Source organism: Sturnus vulgaris, chromosome Z (genome assembly GCF_052056855.1).
Source record: "Sturnus vulgaris isolate bStuVul1 chromosome Z, bStuVul1.hap1, whole genome shotgun sequence".
Lineage (NCBI taxonomy): Eukaryota > Metazoa > Chordata > Aves > Passeriformes > Sturnidae > Sturnus > Sturnus vulgaris.
This window is the reverse complement of record NC_142283.1, coordinates 70,324,721-70,349,180: the sequence shown is the minus strand read 5'-3', so window position 1 is coordinate 70,349,180 and position 24,460 is coordinate 70,324,721. Positions and strand designations below refer to the sequence as shown.

The 24,460-nt window shown below is 37.4% G+C and overlaps 1 long non-coding RNA gene across 3 annotated transcripts in view; it reads right to left on the bottom strand.

The window, feature by feature from the left end:
- LOC106852702 (uncharacterized) overlaps window positions 1-19,585 on the bottom strand; it is a 32,828-nt gene extending 13,243 nt beyond the window's left edge. For 2 of the 3 annotated variants that reach the window (XR_001403045.2, XR_015799530.1), the window contains exon 1: window positions 18,833-19,585. This is a non-coding gene — a long non-coding RNA (uncharacterized LOC106852702). Of the gene's footprint in view, window positions 1-17,612; window positions 18,185-18,832 lie in introns of those variants that run through there. The other variant, XR_015799531.1, reaches the window with a different exon arrangement.
- Between the last annotated feature and the right edge of the window lie 4,875 nt (window positions 19,586-24,460).

Sequence of the window (24,460 nt, the reverse complement as noted above, 5' to 3'; positions counted from 1 at the left end):
TATTTGCTGGTACATTGTGAATCAACCTACTTATTAACTAAAAAAGATAATAAGATAAAGAAATAATTCTTCAGCAACCAATCATAAAGTGCATAGCTTAGTTTCTTATACAGTCTGCCTATTAATTGGTAAAACTCATTAAATTAACTGGTGTTTTTGCTCTATGACAAAAAGTATAAACACAAAGCATGGCAAGAAGTCCCCCAAACAACGTTGTATTCCCTGCAAAAAATCACAATTCTTCGTAATCCAAATTATTTGCCAGAAGGGTAACTGATACTGAGATGTTACAGTACGCTTTTCATAGTTAAGGCTGACACCAGGTTAGTCTTCTACTGCTTTGGTTTAGTATTATTGCAGTCTGCACTGGTATTCCTCTGCCTAAAAATTACAAGATATACACTGAATATAAAGTAGGCTCCACCTTCAAACTTGGAAAGAGAGTTGTCCTATTTTTTTAATGAAGAACATCAGAAAATTATTTGGCTAAAACATTTTTAGTTTCTTTCTCGTGTTTTTGGACCTATATCAAAGATAACTTTTTATTGGTCCATCATACTTCCCATAAATTTTATTTCTTTGTAGTCATATGTGCCAGCTACATTAAAAAAAATAAATCCAATGAAGAAATTTTGCTGTCCAGAAAACATGGACTCAATTCTCCTTCTATCAGTATCAACAATTTTATTGCTATTAATTTGAGAAGAAGTAGAGTTATGTTCTGTGTGATTACTCAGGTATGGCATCTCTTTATATTTCTTCAGCAATTTTCACTTAAGGCATATTGCAGGCTTTTGAAAACTTCATGAGGAGCTTCAACACTGAACTCCACCTAATCTTGCCTGATTAAAAAGCTAATGCTCTATTCAGGTCTTGAGTTTATTGTCTTCAAGATTTCAGCCTGCAGTCATCTCAAGATAGTTTCTCCTTTCAATTTTCAGGGTGAAGCTGTTTTTACTGTGTGCATCACTAAATACAATAAAAAATCACTTACTAGCTGCCTTCTAAATTCTCATGAAGTTGATAAATAGAATGATCTTATTCTTGGTAACTATTTCCTTCATGGAACCATAGTTTCATCTACAGAATCTTCAGAAACAACATAATTTGTTTATTTGCATGACAGATTTTGATGCATGTAAATATAAACAGAAAAGTAATCCATTTCTCAACATTTGTCCTAGGTTGCAATGCAGGATGTAACCAAAGGTATGTGCTCTATCGCCATCTGTTAAAACCAGGTGGGGCACTGTTCTTTATATTTTCCACAACCCATCCTTCCTCCAAGGAGATATCTTCTGTTAATGGGCCATCGAACCTCCCTGTAGGACTGCTAAAATTATATCATCCCACTGTGAGATGCTCCACCCAGGGGGAGGAGCCAAGCATTTCTTTCTGGAATGTAATCTGAGATTTGGATCATCACAGTCAGTCTTTTTCCACTGGATTCCCAGAGGATAATCAGACCCTTTTAACATCATCACTGGACCTTTGGGGGAAAATATTACCCTCCTGCAGGACCACTGGTTCAACTGAACCACATCTGTCATCCAGGAGGATGCAGCCACAATTTAATGGGACTGCTACCAACACCCTGACTGACAGGGTGTCCGATTGTATTCTAACTCAGTTAGTGGGTTTTTTTGTACTACCGCATTTTATTTTAATTTTCCTATTAAATTGTTGTTTATTTGTTTAGGTTTTTTTATATTTACACATACTAGTAAAGAACTGTTATTCCTATTTCCACATCTTTGCCTAAGAGCCCCTTAATTTCAAAATTATAATAATTCGAAGGTCAGGGGGTTATATATGCCATTTCAAGGGAAGCTCCTGCCTTCCTTAACAGACATCTGTCTTTCAAACCAAAACAACATTGTTTCACAGAATCACAGAATGTTCTGAGCTGGAAGGGACCCACCAGGATCATTGAGTCTAACTCTTGGCTCTGCAGAGGACACCCTCAAGATTCACACTGTGTGCCACAGAGCATTGTCCAGGATTGGTGCTGTCACCACTTCCCTGGGGAGCCTATTCCAGTACCCGACCTTTCTCTGGGTGTAGAAGTGTACAATCTCTTTTCTTACCCCCAACCTAAACCTCCCCAATTCAATTCCGTGCTGTTCAATCAGGTCCTGTCACTGTCACCACAGAGCAGAGCTCAGTGCCTGCCCCTTTGCTTCCCCCATGGAGCTGTAACTGCAGTGAGGTCTCCCCTCAGTCTCAGCCACTCCTCACACGGCTTCTCCTCCTGACCCTTCATCATCCTCGCTGCCCCCTTTGGACACTCTCTAATGGTTTCATGCCTTTCTTACACTGTGGCCCCCAGAGCTGCCCCCAGCACTGGAGGTGAGGCTGCCCCAGTGCAGAGCAGAGCAGGACAATCCCCTCCCTTGCCTGGCTGGTGATGCTGTGCCTGATGTCCCCAGGACAGGGCTGGCCCCCCTGGCTGCCAGGGCACTGCTGGCTCATGTTCAGCTTGCCATCGACCCGGAGCCCCAGGTGTCTTTGCACCGTGCTGGTCTTCAGCCTCTCCTTCCCCAGCCTACACACATAACCAGAGTTACCAGGTGCAAGAATCTTTCACTTCCCCTTGTTAAACCTCCCATGGTTTGTGATTGCCCAGCCCACTCATTGCCTGAGGATTTTCACATGTTCTTTCTTCCTTTGAGGAAGTCAGAAGCTTCTTCAAATTTTATTTCATTGACAAATTTGCTTAGCATCTGTTCCAGTCCTGTGTCCAAGTTTGGGAAGATGTTGAAGAACACAGGGCTGAGTATGGAGCCCTGCAGAACCCCACTAGTGACAGGTCACCAGGCTGATGTCACCCCAGTCACTGCATCACTGTAACCCATTGTGCCCCACCCTTGAGCCAGCTGCTCATCCATGGCATGATGTATTTTTTCAGCTGTGACCTGGACATTTTGTCCAGGAGGATACCATGAGAGACAGTATAGAAAACTTTGTTGAAACCCAGGAAAATTCAATGAGCTGGATTCCTTTGATCAACAAAGTGAGTTATTTTAAAGGACTAGGTATTTAGAAGATACTAGCTTGCTGTAAAAATTTTTGAATAAATACATTTTTTTAGCTTGCAGAATGAAGACGTGGACATTGCAAAATATTCTAGAATTTATATTAAAATTACATCAATTTAAAACTTCCTAATGTTCTTGTTGTTAGAATAGCTGCCACTCAAAATATGTGATGATATAAAACATGCCACTTGAATAAGAAAAATACACAAATCTTCAGTGGATTTAAACACAAAGCCATAATTAAAATCAACAGGTACATTTGTCCTCTAAATATGTTCTTAGGGCCCTCTCTTACATCACTGAAGTTTGTGGAGTTTTAGTCATTCTGGTTAGCATGACCAGGAGCAGAAGCTGTAACAGATTTTTAGCCCAAAGACATTATTCTGTCGTTATATTTACCTGAAATTCATGAAATTTTTCAAAAATTTTGGCACAAGTGTCATACCAGTAGGAAAGCTGGGTAATCAGGAAAACACCTAAACTTCCAGAGTGAAAACTGACTTACCAGTTTTAGTGAGGCAAACACAAAATTTTATGAGGACAAATATTATTATTTTTCTTATTCAGGAACAATTTCTGCTTTTCTCAGCTCTAACTGAGAGTGTTTTCATTGTGCATGATTCTTAATTAGTTCAGTCTCCCTGGTAACTGCTGGGAGAATAGAGACCATTGTTATCCTATGGTTGTGTACAGAAGTTCCCATTGTGGGAGGATAGGGAAAAATGGGACTGACCTTCAAGAAAACCAGTAAACAATTACTCTAGAGGGAATTTCAAACTGCTGTGTAGAGGTGAAGTGCTGCAGATGTGTTACTTCACCCTCACTTTTGAGTTTTCTCCAAATAAATGATTAACAAAATAAAATGATTGTACCTTCAACTTATATTTCAGAGATAATTTTTTCTTGAATAAAGTGTTATTGCCCTTAAAAATAAAAGGTCATTTCCCCTTTCAGAATAGTGTTCTAAAAATACAAGAAGATTAAATAAACCAATACTTAAGTTTATTTATTTTTTTACTTGAGGTAAGGGTCTCAAATAGCTGGGTAGTTTGTTTCCCAAAATTTAGGAAGAGCTTTCTAAAGGACTTTCAAAGGTTGCAAGGTTAATAATAAGAAGTAATCATGGAATGATTGAGGGCTATAACAGAAGTGAAGGCGACATGAATCCAGAAATTTAAGTTGTAGTGTAGAGGCTAAACGAATAAATACATGCAATGAAGATTCTGAATGACAGAACTTTTGGGGGGCTTTGATGCTTCAAAAGCATCATCACTGCTCAGAATGAATGATACTAAGGATGTGAGAGATCAGAACCTTAATTTCTGAGGTATTTATTAGTAAAAACCTTATTAGCACCAGCAAAAAATGATTTGGATTAAACAATGACAAACCTTACTTAACTGCAATAGTCATATACAAAGGGCACATATCTAGATTTCTCTTATAAAATACAGAATTATCACATGATTGCCCATCACTGCAAGCAAAAATTCACATTGTTTAATAAATTAGTGTGAATTTTAGGTTTTTTATGCATTACATAAGAAGCTACACAAAGTCAGGCTGGCCTTTGAATTGAGGATTGTCAAGAATATATTACTGAAGAGGTTTTGGATTTGTTTTTTTTTTACATCCTAGCCTCATTTGCACTTGAAGAAAAACTTCTCATTAAGAAGAGGGTGCCACCTTCTTTTCATGATTTCACCAAATTGTATCCTGAATAGTGAGATCACTTCTAGAAAAATTGTCTCTGCAGCTTGTGATGCAAGCTACAATTATCTCCATTCTCATATTAAAGAACTCTAAAGAGCATTACTTCATTTGGTTACCATTATCACGTTTCACCCCAAAGGTGATGTCATTTATGGCCAGTGAACTTATTCTTGTCTAGCTGTAACAGGAAAAAGTACCTTCTGGTTTAGATATGTTTGACAAAAATTATAAATGCAGCTCTCAGCTGCCACAAATAGAGATTAAATGACTGATAAAAGCTCCTGCAATTAAGTCTGGGTTGACTTTCTGTTTTAAAATCCGCCATGAAGTCTGTAATATTTCAACACCTTAAAATAGTCTAGACTTTTGTGAATAATACAGTATATTCTCTTTCCTTTTTTTAAAAAAATTTCTTTTGAATATAATTTTTCCTGATTTTTCTCTTTTCTTTTCTAAACCCAATGTACTGATTTCTGCCTCTGCCTACTTAGTTGAAAATAATATTTTCCTGTCTAGAACTTACATGTAGGAGGTAACATTTTCAAGCTGCTAATAAATGGAACATTTTCGCTATCTTAAAAAATCATACTGTGTGTACATTTAGAAAATCTTTATTGAGCATGCAGAGTAATTAATTTTCATAACCTGATTCGTCATGAGGTTGATTCCATCATTTAACTTCAAGGAATGTTGTTTCCCATCCCACAAACCCAATCATGTCTGTGTAGGTGTACTGTGATGCTTGTACAGAGTAGAAGGAAAACCTCTCATCTTCATTTCCATAGTACCTCTCATGCCAAAATGACTTCAAAGCACTGTAAATAATCCAGTCAAGAAAAACAGAAATTTATGTCCTAAAGTAAAATACAGTATTTAAAATCATTGTTCTATGGCTATATATGATGTTATAATTTATATTTTAAATTAAAGTGGTGAAGATTTATGGTCAAAATTAATTATCTTGCTTCAGTTAAAAAAATTGTGAGTATACACCAGTGGAACACAGAATAATTCAGGAGCTGAAATTTTCCTTCCTTCAGTTCATAGCCTTTCAGTCTCATTTTTCCCTGGTGACTGCCTGTAACAGTTTTCCTCGCAGTAGAATTATTGAAAGATGAACAGGAAAATGTTAGAATAATACTTTCAAATTATAGCGTTAGATAAACACCACTAAATTAATTTTAAAAACTCACTTAAAGAAAGAAAATTTCTTTAGAAAAAGAAGATTAATTGCTACAACTTCTGATTCAGGTACTTTCCAAATAAGAGTTTTCTTTTTGTCTCTTGTTATTCTTTCCAGAACAAACACACCAAAGAATAAAGAAGGTGCTGTCTGTGTTAGCAAGGGACACAGGGCAGAACAGTGGAACTGGTGGTGATGAGCACAGAGGTTCTTTGTGACTCTGCTGCCCAGCTTGGTCCCCTGAGCTGTGTGACCATCATTATTTTGGCCACATTTGGGGTGCTGGCTCAGCCTTCTCTGAGCCCATTGTGGAAACCAGAACAAAAGTAAGTGAGCTGATTGCTTCAAAACTAAAAAAACTAATGGAGATGCATTTTTAATTGATTTTCTGATGTGTATTGAACCAATATCATGATCTAATAGTAGAATAGTGTTGTAGAAAGCCATTTTTTAAAGAAAGAACACCTTAAAGGAAAAGCATTTGGACATGTGAAAATCAGGATAGTGAGGGGAATTAAAGCTTTAAAAGTTTGCCAAATCTTACTTATAAACATGTCATTTTTCTACAGAGAATATAACTATTTTTATAGCCAAGTTTATGATTTACATATTAATTAGAAACAAATGTAACTAAGTAATAATGTGCCCAAACTTGCCAAATTTGTCCCTGGAAAAAACATTGAGTCTTCCCTAACTTAGCTTAGGATTAGCTAAATTCTCAGGTCAGATACTCAAATTATGTAAGGTGTAGATGCTTGTTGGGCAAAAAAAGACTGTGAATGTTGCTGAAGTAAAGACAGAAATCACCTTTCCTACACATCTGTAATCCAGTGAAGCAGGACAGGTGCTAGTAATAAAAATTCTAGAGATAGGCAGCAGTTGGGTTTATTGCATTAATTAAAAATTGAATTAATATTACATGAGAAATGTATTGTAAATATTGCTACTTAGATCACTGCTTCAAATGATCACCATAGGTACAAAGCCCAAATATACAAAGAAACAAAATGTCATTAGTCTCTATTTTCTTTTATTGGAAAATGCTTAGTAGCAGTAATAAAAGTCATGCACTTGAAAAATGTGAGTTTTCGTTCTGGTGGTGACCCCTATGCTCCTTGTCCTCACTAGAATCACAAACATACAAAGGTTGTGTTATACAGTGTAAGAGTGAAATACTAACAGCTCGTTGGGACAAAAGGTGCTCATGAAAGCCATGCCAGCCTCTTTAGAGCCTACCTCTAATTCCTTTTAAGTGCACAGGAGACTTTTACTAACAGTATTGGATTTTGGGTCAGGCCCCTTATCATTCCTGAACTACTCATCAAGCAAATACACAGACCAAAATTATACCATAATCATAATCCATACCTTAACTAAAAGACAGAAGACAGTGAAATGTATTGTTTGAAATTGAATACACCCAAAACACACCAGAAAAGAAAGCAGACAAATCAGAAGCTGATTCCAATTTCTGCCTACGTGATAAAGTCATCACCACCACCACTGGAGTTAAAAATCAACAACCCCTGATTTTCATGGACAATTTCATGTTTGCATATGTCCCTAAACCATTACAGCTATCCCATCATCCTTATAATATTTGAAATGTAGCTCATAGCTTTCTGTTACAGAAAGTATCACAAGCAAGTAAATGAATCAAGAGCAACTTGTGAAAACAAACTCCTTACAGTTCTCAATTTGAGAAAGACTTTTATCATCTATGAGTTGCTGTAGTCTGGAGAGGAAATAAAAAACACAACCAAAAAACCAAACCAAATAAAAACCAACCAAACAAAAAACCCCAACCAACCAACCAACCAACCAACCACCAACCAACCGTTAAAAGGAAATAACATTTATTATTGACTAATATCCACAATGTAAATGGCAAAAAAAAGTTCTTAACTGTAGCCCCATACTTTAAATTTCATTTAACATAGTTTAGTATTTTAAACGTGGTCCTGGAGAAGAGGCAAGGCTCAAGACAGCCATTGCAGTATCTGGGGCTCACATCTACAAGTCATGCTCCTCAGCTGATCCTAATGCAGATTCATTCGAAATAAATAATTTCAAAAGAGGTGCAATCTGAAGGGTTTTAAATAAAAGGACTACATCAAAACAGTCCTTCTTAAAAAGAGTTTCACCTTTATCTTTCTTATATTACTGTGAAACTACAAGAAATACATTCCTATATGTACAAATACCATTAGCTCCAGAATACAATGACTTATTTAAAAATTATTATCACAAATGTCTGCTTAGAGAGATGAAGTTTGTTTTTTCTTTGTTGCAAACTTATATTCCAACTGGAAACTACAAATGCTTCTGTTTTTAAAATAACAGTGCAAATCTCTACCTTCTTTAATAGGGGACCATAATTCAGATAAAAGCTATGTTCATTTACCCTGCTACTCTCTGTGCCTTTTTTTAACAGCTGACTTAATGCTGTAAAGGAGATATAAAATATAAGAATCAGAAAGCATTGAAAGGAAACTGATTTAGTCCATTCTCTTGCCCAAAAATAAGATCTAAACTATTCAGAGTACCTGTCTTTAAATCTTCAGTGATAAAGATACCACAATCTGTCCAGGCCATCTACTTCAGTATTTAATTATCAAATTGTGAAAATACTAGCTTTGTTTTTCTTTTCTTTTTTCTCCTGTAAGGCTTAATATAAATATTTCTTTCTCCAAACTGAGCTCTGATTTTTGTCTCAGAACAAACACTGTGTTTGCCTTCCCATTTTCAGATATGCTTTACATATTTGACCACAAGCCATCCTACCTTTGGTTGTACAGTCAGAATTAATTTTATGTTATGTTGTTCATTTATATTATTGTAAAATTCATTTTGTTCAGGTTTCTAGGCATATCATGTTTTCCAGCAACTTGTTCTTGCACTACCAAGTTTTGCAGCGTGTTTATCTCTGTTGATTCTCAAGTTGTCCAAAATTCTAATGAAATATGGTAATGAAAACTGAGAAAAAAAACCACTCCATTTTAGTCTTTTTCACTTTCAAACACAGCGGACATACTACCTCATTTATCTTACTGAAGACACTTTCATTTAAACATCTAAACATTATGCTTGATTATTGATTGTAGTATGACAGTTCTGATGGATATTCAGGATAGCTATTAATATTCTCTCACCCTTCTTTGCAAATCTGTCATTTGCTATGCTATTTTTTTGTTTTATTATTCTAAGCTTCTTCACATTGAAATATTTCAGCATTTAATGTTGCAAGTATTTTTCTAAGGATCTACTGACATTCTGTGGTCTTTATTCCATTACGATCCTTCACTATGGGATTTTTTACTAATGGTACTTTTGTTTTCATCCTAGAAAGCATGAGTTCTGTAATTTGATTACCACAATCATTAGTGTTGCTTTTCATCTTCAAATTCTCACAGAACTCTATACTGACTATTTCAATGTCAGATGCATTTCACCTTGTTTTAACTTCTTAGGTTGAAATAACAAATGTGGTCAACACATTCCAAGACCTCATTAATATTTTGCATCTTACTACATGCTGTTCAAGTTCAGCTTAGTCTCAAATTATTTCATCTGCCTCATCACCTTTGCCTGATGTTTCATCCTGACTGACCACAAAAGCACCTTTGTGATTTTTCCTTTTTATCACTGCTATGGACTTTACAGATTCTGCCACTCAGAGCAAGCTTGTGTGTCTCAATATATGGAATATATTACTTACTCTTCTTTCACTGTCATTCCTAATAACATTTCATATTCTATATTCATATTTGAATCATGGGACTTAACTCCTCTTAGGCCAAACAGATGATTTTTATCTGCTTAATTTGTTTTTGTACTCACTTCACAAATGGATGTATTACTAACTGCATTTGCCAACAGTGCAGGATGACAGCATGGCTTTTAAACCTGGTGAATGCATAGCACTAAAACAAATCACCTACATTAATAAATAATAATATTAAGAACTTTTCTAATAATAGAAAGTGTCTGATGCAAATTTCAGATGCAAAATCTTTCAGCAGCTCAATAATGCTGAGAAGTTACCCAGCTGTGCTAATATTATTACCTTATCATCAAATACTTATCCCAGTGTCAAAGCGTATTTATATTACTGTTGTTATTGCCTTAGGAAAAAATATTTTTAATTGGTTTATATACCTGTACTTCTAAATTATACCAGAAAAGTTAATGGACTGTCTGGTACAATTATAAAGATTTACTTATATTTTCATTATATTTTCCTTAAGATCATTTGCAAGTGAACAAGAAAACCTTTAAAATCCATTGTTCTTTTTTGAGGGTTCATTTAATTGTTATCTTAGTAAGGCATTTAACTAATATAATTTAAAATATGTGTTTTCCAGAAAGTCCACCTTAATTTGAATGTGTTGTGTAATTTATTGTATTTATTTATTGTATTATTATTTATTATATTTGCATTTTATGAAATGTTCAATGAATAATTTGTGAACATTTTAGGAAATAAATGTGATTTGGCAGTAATAGCACAGTACATCTGTTATGTCTGATGCAACAGCTACTCAGAATCAGAATAGGGAAACTTAGAAAAATTAAATGGTTGCAGAACTATGTGCAAGAATTTTCTCTGAAAATCCACATTTCAAGCCAAAAAGTTCCCTAACTGGATACACGAGTAGGTAGTGAAATAGAAAGTAAAGCAGTATGTTATTATTTATTAGGCTCTTTTGTTGATCAGATAGAGAGAAATCACACTGTCTGTAGTAGCTGCTAAGATGGACAGCTTTCAAATAAGCTTTTTGCTGAGTAAAAGACATAATACATTGTTCTTCCATATTCTGAGGGCAGTTCACCCCTGCAGACATGCAGTATACAAACTGAACTTTTTTACTCCAGCTGAGGCTGTACTTTGCCCACTGAGTGATTTATCTTTGCAAGAGAGAAAGCAGTATTTGCACCATTAGTCTTCCCCAAGACTTTGCAGGGGGAAGTTTTCCTCATTGTTTTTATATGATTACATAAGAGTCCAGGTATGAAAACCAGCCTAGATAGAAATACATTTGTATGTCCTGGCCAGGGACCTTGTGTCTGCAGTCGCATCCATTTAGGGCACAGCACAGGCCCTAAATTATGCTTTAAGACAACTGCAAACTATTTTCATCCTTTTCTGTGAATCTTTCTATTATCAGAACGAATATGTTCGAAATTGTTTTAGCAGAAACTGACAAGAACTCCTCATGAATCCTAAAATAGTTTATTTGAAAGAGTTTGTACCTTTGAAAAAATCTTCTTGTGAACAGTAAAGTAACTGCTGGTGCACTAGAACAATCTGTAGAAATAAGACTGGTCTACTAACTTGTATAGATTTTTTTCTCCAAAATCAAAATAACTTGTTAAATGTATTTACTTGAATTCTTTTCTTTAATACCTTTATGCGGGCCTTAAAGGAAAACAAAACAAATCAAATGGAAGTCAGATCCCCATGTCAGTTCAAAAACTAGTAGGAAAACAAAATACTCTCCATTTTTAAGGAGAGGTAAAGTAAAACAATGAAGAACAAACAGCATAACAAGATAAGCATTAAACTCAGGTGTTCCGTTGTTCTACTCTTCCATTAGCCTGGCCTCAGTACCTGGTAAGGTAATGGAACAGTTCCATCACATGCCATTTACAGGATGGCCAGGGTGTCAGACCCAGCCAGCATGGGTTTGGGAGGGGTAGGTTGTGTTTGACCAACCTGATCTCCTTTTATGACCAGGTGATCCACCTGGTGGATGCAGGAAAGGCTGTGGATGTTGTGTACCTGGACTTCAAGGCCTTTGACACTGTCTGCCACAGCACACTCCTGGAAAAGCTGCAGCCCATGGCTTGGACAGGAGCACTCTGTGCTGGGATGAGAACTGGCTGGATGGCCAGGCCCAGAGAGTGGTGGTGAAAGGTGCTGCATCCAGCTGGGGATCAGCCACCAGTGGTGTCCCCCAGGGATCTGTGCTGGGGCCAGTCCTGTTCAACATTTTTATTGATAACATAGATGAGGGTATTGAGTCTTTCATCAGTAAACTTGCAGATGACACAAAGCTGGGGGCATGTGTTGATCTGTTGGAAGGTAGGAGGGCTCTGCAGAGACACCTGGAATGGTTGAATGGATGGGCAGAGTCCAATAAGATGAAGTTTAATAAATTCAGTGCCAAGTCCTGCATTTTGGCCACAATAACCCCTGCAGTGCTGGGGATGGTGTGGCTGGACAGTGCCCAGGCAGAAAGGGACCTGGGGATACTGGTCAACAGCCAGCTGAACATGAGCCAGCTGTGTGCCCTGGTGGCCAAGAAGGCCAATGGCATCCTGGCCTGCGTCAGGAACAGTGTGGCCAGCAGGAGCAGGGAGGTCATTCTTCCCCTGTACTTGGCTCTGGTGAGGTCACACCTTGAGTGCTGTGTCCAGTTCTGTCCCCTCAGTTTGGGAAGGACATTGAGATGCTTGAGCACATCCAGAGGAGGCAACAAGGCTGGTGAGGGGCTTGGAACACAAACCCTGTGAGGAATGGCTGAGGGTGCTGGGGTTGTTTAGCCTGGAGAAAAGGAGACTCAGAGGTGACCTTATCACTCTCTACAATTTTCCTAAAGGTGGCTGTAGTCAGGTGGGGTTGGTCTCTTTCTCCAGGCAGCACTGACAGAACAAGAGGACACAGCCTTAAGCTGTGCCAAGGGAAGTATAGGTTGGATGCTAGGAAAAAGATTTTTACTGAAAGAGTGATCAAGTACTGGAATAGTCTGCCTGAGGAGGTGGTGGAGTCACCATCCCTGGATATGTTTAAAAAAGACTGGATGTGGCACTCGGTGCCATGTTTTAGTTGAGGTGTTAGGGCATGGTTGGACTTGATGATTCCAACCCAGTGATTCTGTGATTATTTCCCATTTTTCTCTTGGCTGTTTATTTAAACTGTAAGCCATTTAGGGTGAGGGGGTTGTCTTCTGACTCATTGTCAGTACAAATTGCTGGCATTCTGTACTAACAAGCAACTATTATAAACAACAACATGTATATTCTCTTTCATGCAAACACAACAGATTTTTAACAATCAAGAGTAAGGCTTAGAAAACAGACTCTACACCTCAGAGTAGAAAACTGGAAATAAGCTGAGACTAAATAAATTAATGAGCCAGATCCCTGGAGTTAAAGCAGAGAAGTTGGCAGTGCCAACAGCAGCAAGTAGCGTTGAAGAGACAGAAGGGAAGCTTCTATTAAAGCACTGGAAGGGGTTGAAAATGAGATGGGAGTGAGCCACTCTAGTGTGAATACTGCTGTCATTCTGCTCTGTCATTCCACAGAGCTGAAGGTTTCTAACTAGAAATTTCACATTAGTAGCTTCCATGTAGTTGAAATTGGCCAAGTCAAAATGCTGTTGGGAAGAAAATTCCAAGCTTTGCACCAACACTGTTCAACAAGTAACTGACTGGGTCTGAAAAAAGATACTTCCCTTTCTCAGTAACCAGCTTAGTGATATCACAGTGACACAATAACACAGTTATTTTACAGACAGCTCTATCTTTATTCTAATCCTTTTTTTTTCTTTTATGGAAAAATTTACTTTGTCAAGGCTAACCAAAAGTACTAGTAAATACTGCTTTGTTTTCAAAATAGAAATAAACAATATAAAAGGCACAATATAACCAGTAGATTATCAGATTCTCTTAATTGAATAAAAAGATTATTATGTGTGCAATTGCATGTACTGAGTCTACTTAAGAGGGAAACATGATGAGGAGGTTTATTCATTCATCCAAATAGCTAGATGTGAAACAAAACAGTCACTAAATGAGAAGAATTTATTCACTGTTGTATTTTTGGAATTTGTAAGAATATGTTTAAAAAGTACAATGCACTTTTGCATGTCTTAAAGATGGGAACTCAAATCGCATTGCAGAAGGGCATAGATTTTAGTCTTGAATGACAGTATTTCCATTTATTATAATACATAACAACAATTCTACATATCACAACTATTAGTAAATTAGATTCTAAATGCCTTTGACTGTCTTGCTCCTCAGTGCATTTCTCTATAAGTTTTGCATAAAGTCATTACTTTTGTCACTTTACTTGAATTGATATTACCTGCTTATTTCAAGATAAAATTCTAATAACTTTTCTTTTTCTCACCTGTAAAACTCCCATACTTCATGTATCACAACAAAAGTATAATGAAATAAAATTGCTATTATAAAATTTTTCCCAGTATAGCTGGAACTACAGCCTAGAAAGCCTGATGTTCACTGCAGGCAAATTGGTAAAAACGATACTGAAATATGCGAATAATGGACACTAGGAAAGAGAGAAGCATGAACTTGGCTTTCTAGAGTAAAAGAATTTTTCATAAATCTCTTGGACCACTCTATATCAGCTCTTAATTTTTCTATTACATGTAATCTCCATGAATGCCACTCCTAATACACAGAATGCTCTACATGATTTTTTACATTTCACTAAATACATTTTCAAATGTCAGTTAACTCCTGGCACAAACAAATTTGGCAGAAGGTGACAAACATAATTAAAAGATGTAAAAATCACTTAGTTGCTCAACACTAACAACTTTCTATACTACTTTTTTAATGCTGTTGCTTTACTAATTCTTTAACCTACTTGCTCTACAGTTCATGCTCCTTTTTTTCTTTTATCCTTTACTAAATCTGTCTGTTTCATATTAGGAAATCTGATGTCTAAGACTGTGGTTCCAAAAATCCTTTTCTTCAGAAACAAAACTCTGAAAGATTAATTTTTTCTGGTTTTCATGGGTGTGTATAGATGTCTTTTGAACCATTTTTTCTCAAATGCAACACTACAGTAAGCAATGAAAATAAAGAGAGAAACGGGTTGAGAAGCAGAAATTATTGTGAGAACTAGGTAGAGCATGAGAAAAAATGTGTTAAAATATATATATTCCCAGAGTAAAATGTGGACACGATCATTTTGTGATAGCTTATATCCAAGTACTTGTACCACTCAAGCTGAGAGGGAAAATTAAATTATATGTAGAAATTCCAGCAAAGACCTGCCACAACCTCAATGAAATATCTCTAAGTTATTTTTGTGCTGTTTGTTTCTTTTCCATCCAGTAATACAACTCGGTGGAAGCTACAGTATGGAGAGGATGTATCACGAGTATGTCATCTGATCCTACTCAGGGCTCTACTACACAGTAGTAGAGAAAAATGATCACAGATTTCTCAAGAAAAATACCTTTTATTACCTGTAAAGATGACATAATTATCAGTGTTGTGAAAAGAACATTTGAATTACCACAAGAGATACAGTAAGACAGGATGAGTGACAATAGCAAGGTGTCTCTCAAGAAAGTCAGAAGGAAAGTCTGAGCAGGTAAGGTTCAGCCAAGATGTTTTGCCATCAAATATTAATAATCATACTGAGAACAAAAATATTATACTGTAAAATCTCTTATTTCCTAAAATGTCCTACTTCCTGCCTATTTCTAATATCAACAACTTGTGGTGTTTCCACAACTTAGTATTTCAGAAATTAAACCTGGATTCTGATGAGGAAAATTGCAAAGGCCAATTTAAATTTTTCAGTGTAGGAAGTGAAGTTATTTTTTCTTTGCTAAATTGCTCCATGAAATTTTCTTAGTCTCTCAGTAATGATTAAACAACAAAGGCTTTCCAAATTAACTTTATTATTCAATGTTCCTATTTTCCATTTGCAATGCTTTCATGGTTGCAGTCTGCATCTCAGATAACCCACACCTTCTTAGAAGAATCAGGCCTGGAGAGTAAGCACTGAGATAACATGCCGAGGACAGAGAAAGAACCATGGAAACCACTGGGGAGCAAAAACTGTGGAGGAATTCTTTTGCAACTGGTCCACACTTATAAAATTGTTCATCTGAGGAAGACTTTCACCTGTTTATTTTAAAAAATTTGGAGTTTCATAGGTGTGAAGGAATTGTGAGACTTTTGCTATCCGTTACGTTTCATATGCACCGTTATTTTCCCACAGACCTTACCACCTAGTTGCCAAAAGTTTATATTATGTATTTTTTGATACAATTACCTATCTGTGTTTGCAAATATATTCACAGCTTCAACTTTTGTTGCCATCTTTACAAATGAAAAACAGTTCCACAGATATCCCTCTGATATAACTAAGATCTTCGACAGAATCATTCCTGCCATATGGATTGATAAATTGCTATGTGCTGAACTAAACCATTCTTTTTGAGCTGGACAAAAGACTGTCTAACTCATGCCACTTAGGATGTCTAATTTCTGAAACAGATATTCCTCCAAAGTGTCCTAGTAAGTTTTGCACATTCACTGAGTAACTCGAATACTTTGTCTCTTTGTAAAGTTCTACGTTCTTTAAAATCCTACCAAATTCTTCATATTTTACAAAACAACGAAAAAGTTTGCTTGAAAGTACTTTCATGAGACTATTCACGAGTGGGAATGTGGACTCGCAGGAGGTGAACCTGCTGCTTTAAAAACAGAGAAACCAGAGCTGTTCCTGTATCACCATCTAGTGGGGAAGAGCCCGGCTGCTCATTACACAGCCGAGCTCCATGAGCCTGAGAGCAGGCTCCTGACTAAACGTCAACTGCTTTATCTAAATCTTTATGCCCAGAGTTCAACTAACTTCCAGATAGGAGGTTGGGACTTACATCAGAGTATCTTCAAAATAACAACCTAAGAGCTCTGGATAGCTTTCCTTTTTTAAACTTTCACCTCCTTGGACCAAAACATTTTTTGAGTGTCATAAATATCATGTTTGGAGGTGAAAAACAAGAAAATGTTCCCTAACTGTCGTTTGGAGTAAAGATTCATCATAACCAGTGCATTTCTTCCAAATTAATGAGCCACCAAATCAGCATAATTATTTTAGGGAAATAAAACAACTGGGCACAATTTGCTCAACTCCTGAAAAAAGGACAAGAAGTCACTACTGGAAAAATCATGTCTATGGGGTAAGCATTCAATGAACAGAGAAAGATTTCTAACTCTTATCCTTTCTTGAAACAATAGAGCAGTTACTCTAATGCAGTACCAAGGAAAAAAATTGATTCCAAGACAAACTTTATATCCAGTAGGGATAATATTTAAAAGCTATATTGATATTTTTAGTTACATTAGAGGGACAAGGTAACTGTTCTCAAAATTTTACTGGGCTGAGGTATCATAGTGTATGTACTTCTGATCGATTTCAGCTATTAAAGAGTGTCATTTTTATCTTCACAGATCAATGTAGCATTTAGGGGTTTTTTTCTGACCTAACTGTGTATTTTCATACCTAAATACATTCACAGAATCACAGAATGAGTGAGGTTGGAAGGACCCACAGTGGGTCATCTAGTCTAACATCCCTGCTCAAGCAGAGCACACAGCAGAGGATTGTGTCCAGGCTTGGATGCCTTAGGTTAGGGAAACTCCACAGCCTCTCTGGGCAACCTGTTCCAGCGCTTGGTCGCTGCACAGAAGAAGTTCTTCCTCATGTTCAAGTGGAACTTCCTGTGCATCACCACGTGCAAAGACCCCAAAACAAACAAACAAACTACAAAGCCCAAAACCCAAAGAATTGTAGTCGTCTTGCGAGACTGTAGTGTTAGAGTAAAAAGCAGATTTCTACCTAGAGAAGGGTCATGAGGTCAACAGAATCAAACATCACTTCAAAAGTTCCCAGTGCTCACAACACTTTCTCATATGAAAAGGAAGGCTCTATATTTGACGGAAGACAAGCAAACAACAAAATTCACTAGGTGAGTACAATACACTACTTTACACTTTTTTTAAGCACTCATCCAATTCTAAGCAAAAGCAGACATTATACATTTCAAATGTTTTAAACAAAATCTTACATTTTATTGTTGATATTCTGCAAAATGAGTTTTCCTTCTCCTTTCACTTTTGAAGACCATGTTTACACTTGTGCACCATGTGTGCTTTCTAGATTAGATAGCCAGGCCTGATGTTGAAACATAAACTGAAAGTGCAAAACGCTTTTCAGGCAGGAAGTTACGCAGCTGCAATAAATATAAATATTCTAATGTCTAGTATATTAAAGGAAAATATCACTATATATGATTTGTCAGACACTAGCACAAGTAACTCACTTTGCTTGGCCTTAAGAAGACAAGGAATTCAAATTTGTAGATCCATTTATATCACTTGGGAGGCTTCTAGAGAAAGCTCTCCTGCACTCATGCAACTTGCAGAAGTTTTTCCTCCAGAAGTCTTTCCACATGGTCCTTGCTACCAATGCAGGCCTAATAATTAATAATTTGGATTAACTTTAATAAGTTGGAGTAAAATTACCAATTTCCTCCTACATTTACTTTAAGCTATATTCCTTCCCTACTTCTTAAAAAATGTAAATAGCTCTTGCCATACAGTTCAATATGATTCAGGCCATTATCCTCTGAGAATCAGAGAATAAAAGAGAAAGGACAGAATGAGCATGGTTCTCAGAAGGAATATTGACCTGGAAAACTTGTCAAAGATGGAAGATACTGAAAGGAAAACATTAATTGCAGGCATTAACATCAATGTGAATATCACTGGGATCCAGTACTGTGGCCCTAGGAGATAATGAGAGGAGGGGAAATGGAGTTTCTAGTATTTAATATGGCAATAGTCTGAAGAGACTAAAAATTGAGAAGATAATGATAGGGGATTTTACATGCTTTTATTTTAACAAAAACTTTTTGAGGGATTGAATTGCCACTTGAAGTTAAGGAGAAGCAGGAACAAAGAAATAAGGAATAGTAATAAAAAGACAAAACTTGGAAATTTCAGCTAATTAGCCTTTTGCATTATACTGTTTTAAAAAGTAAGTACAAGATTTAAATTTTTCTTTAATATCTCAGCAATTGCAGTTGGGAAAGACAGTGTGTCAAAAACCCATACCATCTTACCTTAGACATTTAAGTGTCCATAAATTGGGATAGGCAAGTTGGGACCCCAGCTCTCGGGGCCAGGACACCTCAATTTCTCCACTTATTGCTGAAGAGACGAGTTTCTGAGAGGAGACTGGTAGGAAAGACTTGTGCTAAGATATTGTCTTTACAGACAATTCTATGGGTGAAGGAATGGGTGTTAACGCCTTTGAAATGGGTCTTAGTATCTCTCCTGACCTCAAGCCGCAGGTTTGTAACAGAGCCCAGGCAGCTTGGCTCCTGAAACAGGCAAGGGTCCGCACAAGCCTCAGCTTCTGAACTTTGGGGTAAAATGACAGGTTCAAGGGGAAATATGGGGTAGGCGGTTCGGGAAGGCTGTACCTTCCTAGTACCTCAGCCGATGGGAAGAGGGCAACATGCAGCCGGGAGTTTAGGATAAAAGGAGGCTGCATCCTGTAAAACCACGAGAGAGAAAACCGCACGGGCGTGTGCCCAGTGGACTCTCTCCCATCATGCGAATAAAGTTGCAGGGCTCTGCTGTCTCCTTTACGGACACTGGTTTTTCATAGCGTGATTTCCCGTACATGACTGAGCCCACCTGAGCAAAGCAGCCGCTCCTGCTGAGCGAGGACCATGCAGGGATGTGGACATTGCTCACCTGGGGGACAGGTAGGTGCGGTCTATACAGGGTCCACAAAATTCTCCACTGGGAATCACAAAAACAAACAAACCAGCAAACAAACAAACCAACAAAAATGGCAACACCCCCCCCCCCCCCCCCCCTCAGTTTACCCAATCACTATTTAAACATTGTCACACATTTCCACAACAATGCGAAGAAGACATGTTGGGTAACTATATCAGATGGCATTTAAGGTCGTTTTGCGCGTGGGCGGTGGCTGCCCCCACTTCACAACGCCTGTATGAGGTGTGTTCACTACCCGGAGCTGCCCGCGGTGCTCCAGCGCAGCAGACCCCAGGCAGGATCCCACCCCGCCTCCCGACAGGCAGATTCTTTGGGATCGGCAGGGAAGGGGTTAAACGCGGAGCCGCGGCGCCTGGAACTCGGCGGACTGTTCCATTACCTCGAGAGGGGGGACACACTTACACATTGCTAATTATTCGCTCTCCGATAATGTTGAGACTCGAAAAGGAAAGCTATAAGCAGTCTTTATAAAGTATGAGAAGCAGGTCTGAGAGTTAAAACAGGTGAACCTGAAGTAAAATCCTGAGGGCACCTCTGTCTTTTCTCCTGCGTGGGCAAGTTGCGCTCAGCCCGGTCTGAGGGAGGAGGCGAGGCGGCACCCCGGTAGCGTGTTTGGGGTTCGCAGGGCGCTTTAGGAGTTTTAGATACACTTTAATTTCTCCTTTTAGCATGGCTACAGTTTTCCTCTTCACTGGCTGCTTGTAACAGGCCTCGTTTGCCTAAGCGGGACAGGGAGGAGAGGAGGAAGGGCGGGCAGGGAAGCGGTGACGGCAGGAGGGTTGTGAGGTGACAAAGGCGCGGGAAGCGGCCGGGACAGCCCGGGTTGCTGCTTGGTCAGAGGGTCAGTGGCTTTCTTTAGTTCAAATAATGATAGAATCGGTCGCCTTCGCTGGCTGAACCCAGCGGAAGAGGTGTGACAAACAGGTTTGGGAGTCCTGAGCGTAAACGCGAGTATCTTGGCCAGATTTCACAGGCGGTGTTCGAAACCCGGGGCTGAGATCCGCCCCAGGCGGTTCGGGAGCAGGCAGAAGGCGTCCTCGGACATCTGCTGGCAACAGTGCTTTGGAGTGACTTAGAGACATTGTCTGTGTTCTTTAGGATCGATTCAATATGTCAGTATAGGGAAAAAAATCGCCTTTTTTTTTTGCTGTTAATGGTAAGAATTAAGAAAGTGAGGAACTGGGCTCTTAGGTCTGCGCCTTGACAGAAGGAAACTGAGGGTACTTCAAGTCTTATAAAGGATTTGGTTTAAAAGCAGCTATTAGTGATAGAGTGCTTTCCATCATACTAAAAATATTTCTGTGGAATCATAAACATGGGCAGTGCTTCCCAGGCAACTATAAAATGCAAATCCCACTTCCTTTGAGAAACTCTGAAACTTAAAAGTAGATCAAACCCACAGAGTATTAACAAATTTAGAGTTTACAATGAGGGAATAGGAGGGGAATTGTCTTCGAAAAGCCAAATTAATTTTTGTAGCATATTTTCTTCTGTATTATTTATAAGAAGATTTCTTGTATGCCTAATTATTCTACAATACCAGCTGAGCAGTATTGTTTCAGTAAAACTGTGGTAACACAGTATAGATGGAGAAGCCAAGTATTTCAGAGAAATGTGTGAGAGATTGAACTACATTATAACCTGGGTCCCTCTGGAGTGCAACAGTGAAACAGCACAAGGAAGTGTGCTTTAATCATTATTCCTGCACTGTTTGGTTTGTTTGGCTTTTTTGTTTTGTTTTGTTGGGGGCTTTTTATGACTAAATAAGGATCTCTGTACACTAGACTGGCACTAGCAATCCAGAACCTTTCCTAAGCTCTATTACTAAAAATAGCATTTAATTAAAAACTTGCAATATGTCTTTACAATCAAAGGGAATTGTATATGCTGGAGAAAATTTATTGTGTTAATAATACTGTAAATTTTTGCTTGGCACAAAGAGAGTTCTAAGAGCTTGTCCTTTAAATTTCTGCAGATGGATCCCCCCCATCCCACCCCCCATATTCCTAAGGGAAATAATTAAATATTATTCTACAGCTACCTAAATTGTAGTTGTATTCCTATAACCAAGTTATTACAGCTCTATAACTTCCCTGAAATTACATGTGAAATTTTCTATTTCAGGCATTTTGACAGCAGTAAATAGCATTTTGAATGAAATTTTTGGGAACTGGACAGATTATATCTATTACATGTGAAGAACACCAGCCATAAAGAAGTCTCATATAGACATCTCTGAACTGCTTTTAGAAGAGGGTAAAGCTGGTAGAGGCCTGGTAAGAAAATCTTCATTTAAATATACACAATTTTATTGTTGGGAGGGAAGATTATTAAAGGAGTGAGAAGGAGGAAGAAGGTGCAACTGCTGAAGTTAATCAGTTTGGTAGATCTTGAATGCTCAGCTGTTACACAGTTTTATAATAACTTCATAACACCATGAAGGTTGCAGGAATGATGTGTAACACAATGTCCATTGTAATGAAACAAACCTCACAGCCAGGCGATCAGACATGTATGTGACACCCCTTCCCCTGTAGGCCATGTTATATCTTTAAGTTAATCATCAATAGTAAAAGAATACCAAGGATTTTTCCTCAGTTTTCAAGTTCTAGATGGTATTTGTGAGAAGATGTAAAAAATAAGGGGACAATAAGGATGTAATGACTAACTGTAAAATAAAACACACTTCCCAGTCAGAATTCAGATGGACTAGAAACAACTGCATTTACCTTTATAAATCTAGTTTTAACACCAAAACAAACTCTCTAAACATCTATCACTAATTTTTTAGGTGATCAATTTTTCATGAAATTTAATTCTTAAGGAAAGCTGAGATATGGGTAACAAGTACTTCTGAACATTATGAGGCAACATCCAAATTTAGCAGTATGTGAAGTTATTCACAGACAATCATAAATGCAGCAGAACATCTACAGTTTTAAATAAAAAAAAAATGCATTCACAATTCAGACAAATCACTCACATTTAGACAGCAGTCTAAATAAAATTTAGTGTGAAAAAAATGTAAAAAAGGAAAGATCATATTTTCAGGTCTACACACATATAACAGTTTTTGTGACAGTTTTTCATGTAAGTACTTTTTGTGGTATCCTATAATTTAAACAGAAATTTATAGCATGGCTTTTGCAAATAATCTCTTTGCCAGCAGATTATCCCTTATTTAACTGAACTTTTTATCCAAACATAATTCAATCACAAATTCCTTTTCTACAGTATTAAAATTGCATATGCACCAAAGTCAGTTTATCATTCACTTTCTACTCTTATAGTGCACTTTTCTTTTGCCTCTCTGGGCATTTGGCTATTCTGTAAACATGATTTATTAAAAAAAAATAAACCCAGTAAGATCATTTTTAATCAAGACATTCTCTTTTTAAGCCAGTGATTCTTTAAGTGAAGCAGATACAGATTAACAGCATGGATTATTTTGCCAATGAAGAAAAATCAAAATAGGAAAATAAAGAAAGTAAGAGCTTTTATATGCTGCCTCTAACCTTTGGGAGCAAGTAAGAAGGAAACAATCAAAAACATTAGGGAAAACACAGCTTAATGGCAGAGAAAAGATAAACATTGCCCAAGGAAATGCAGGAGGGAAAAAAGCACTTTAACCAGAGGAGAATAATCACTGGTGTAGCCTGGAATAAACAAAAGACTTTCTTACGTCTGGAAATAAGAGCAAACAGCAATGGAAGGTATGATAGTAATGAGTAAGTTTAGGAAAAAGTCTAGTGAATGAAAGTATATAGAGTATTTGTGGTGCATATGCACATATTTTCCTGACAGGGAATTGCGTATTTTGAATGCTGCCAGGTTATTGTACTTTATGGATCTATTTAGAAGGCAACTGTCTTTAAAATTGGCAATGTATTCTTACTTAATTTGACTTGATTAATGCAGTGTCTCTGCTCAGAAAAAATAGATGGCATCAGATGTTTTGATGCACTCTGTTTTTAAAGATTGTGTGTACATTCTTTTCCTCTGAAACCATGTGAATGTTTCACTCAAAGTCTCAGCTCCTTTTTGGTTGATAGTCATCTTGAATCTCTCTTGCTCTGCTTTTCTTACAGCTACATTCCCAGCAATTGCTCAGGCCTGAATGGGTTTCTGTGTCTTCTCTGCATCTGTTTCTATGGCATTTTACATCTTTTTTTCTCACACATGCCTATCCTCAAATATCTAACAAAACATGTGCCAAACACATGTGTCTTTGTTTTTGGTGGTGACATGCACCCATGTTCTTCTGGAAACTGGTTCTTTTTTTCCAGAAAGTTAAGCTACTTCTTACAGTGATGTTGAAGAGCACTGCCTATGACAATTAGCTGTAATATATTTTATCTAACAGCAATTTTAAGGATAATAAATGAATAAGACCACATTAATAAATTGAACCCAGCATGGAAGACATACACGCATAAGCACAGATGTACAGATCACAGCCTCCTCAGGAGAGTCATTGTATAATTTTTCATATGAGTACTTGCACTAGACTGCAATCAACAGTAGAAAAAGTTGGCAAACCTACAAAATGTACAATAATAATTCAAAACTACAAATTAACAATGCACACACAGTGCACACTAGCCGTCTTCCATTATCCTCACGATTTTAAAATTATTTCCACTTACCTATAAGCTTTAAGGAAACTGCTTATGCTTAGTGTGTTATTTCTCCAAATGTATACCTCTGAGGCAAAAATTTTCTATGGTGCGCTTCTTCTATAAGATGAATTACGTTTAAGAAACCTGAGGAAGCTGAGCATGTATTTTAAAATAGTGGGAGGATAAATGTGAACATCAAAAACTGGAATTTAATACATCAAGATCCAGAAAAGGACATTTTTCATAAATAAATCATTTTGATGTGATTTTAAAGCTGTATCATCTAGACAGAGACATATATTCGTATTTAATTTGAGCTTC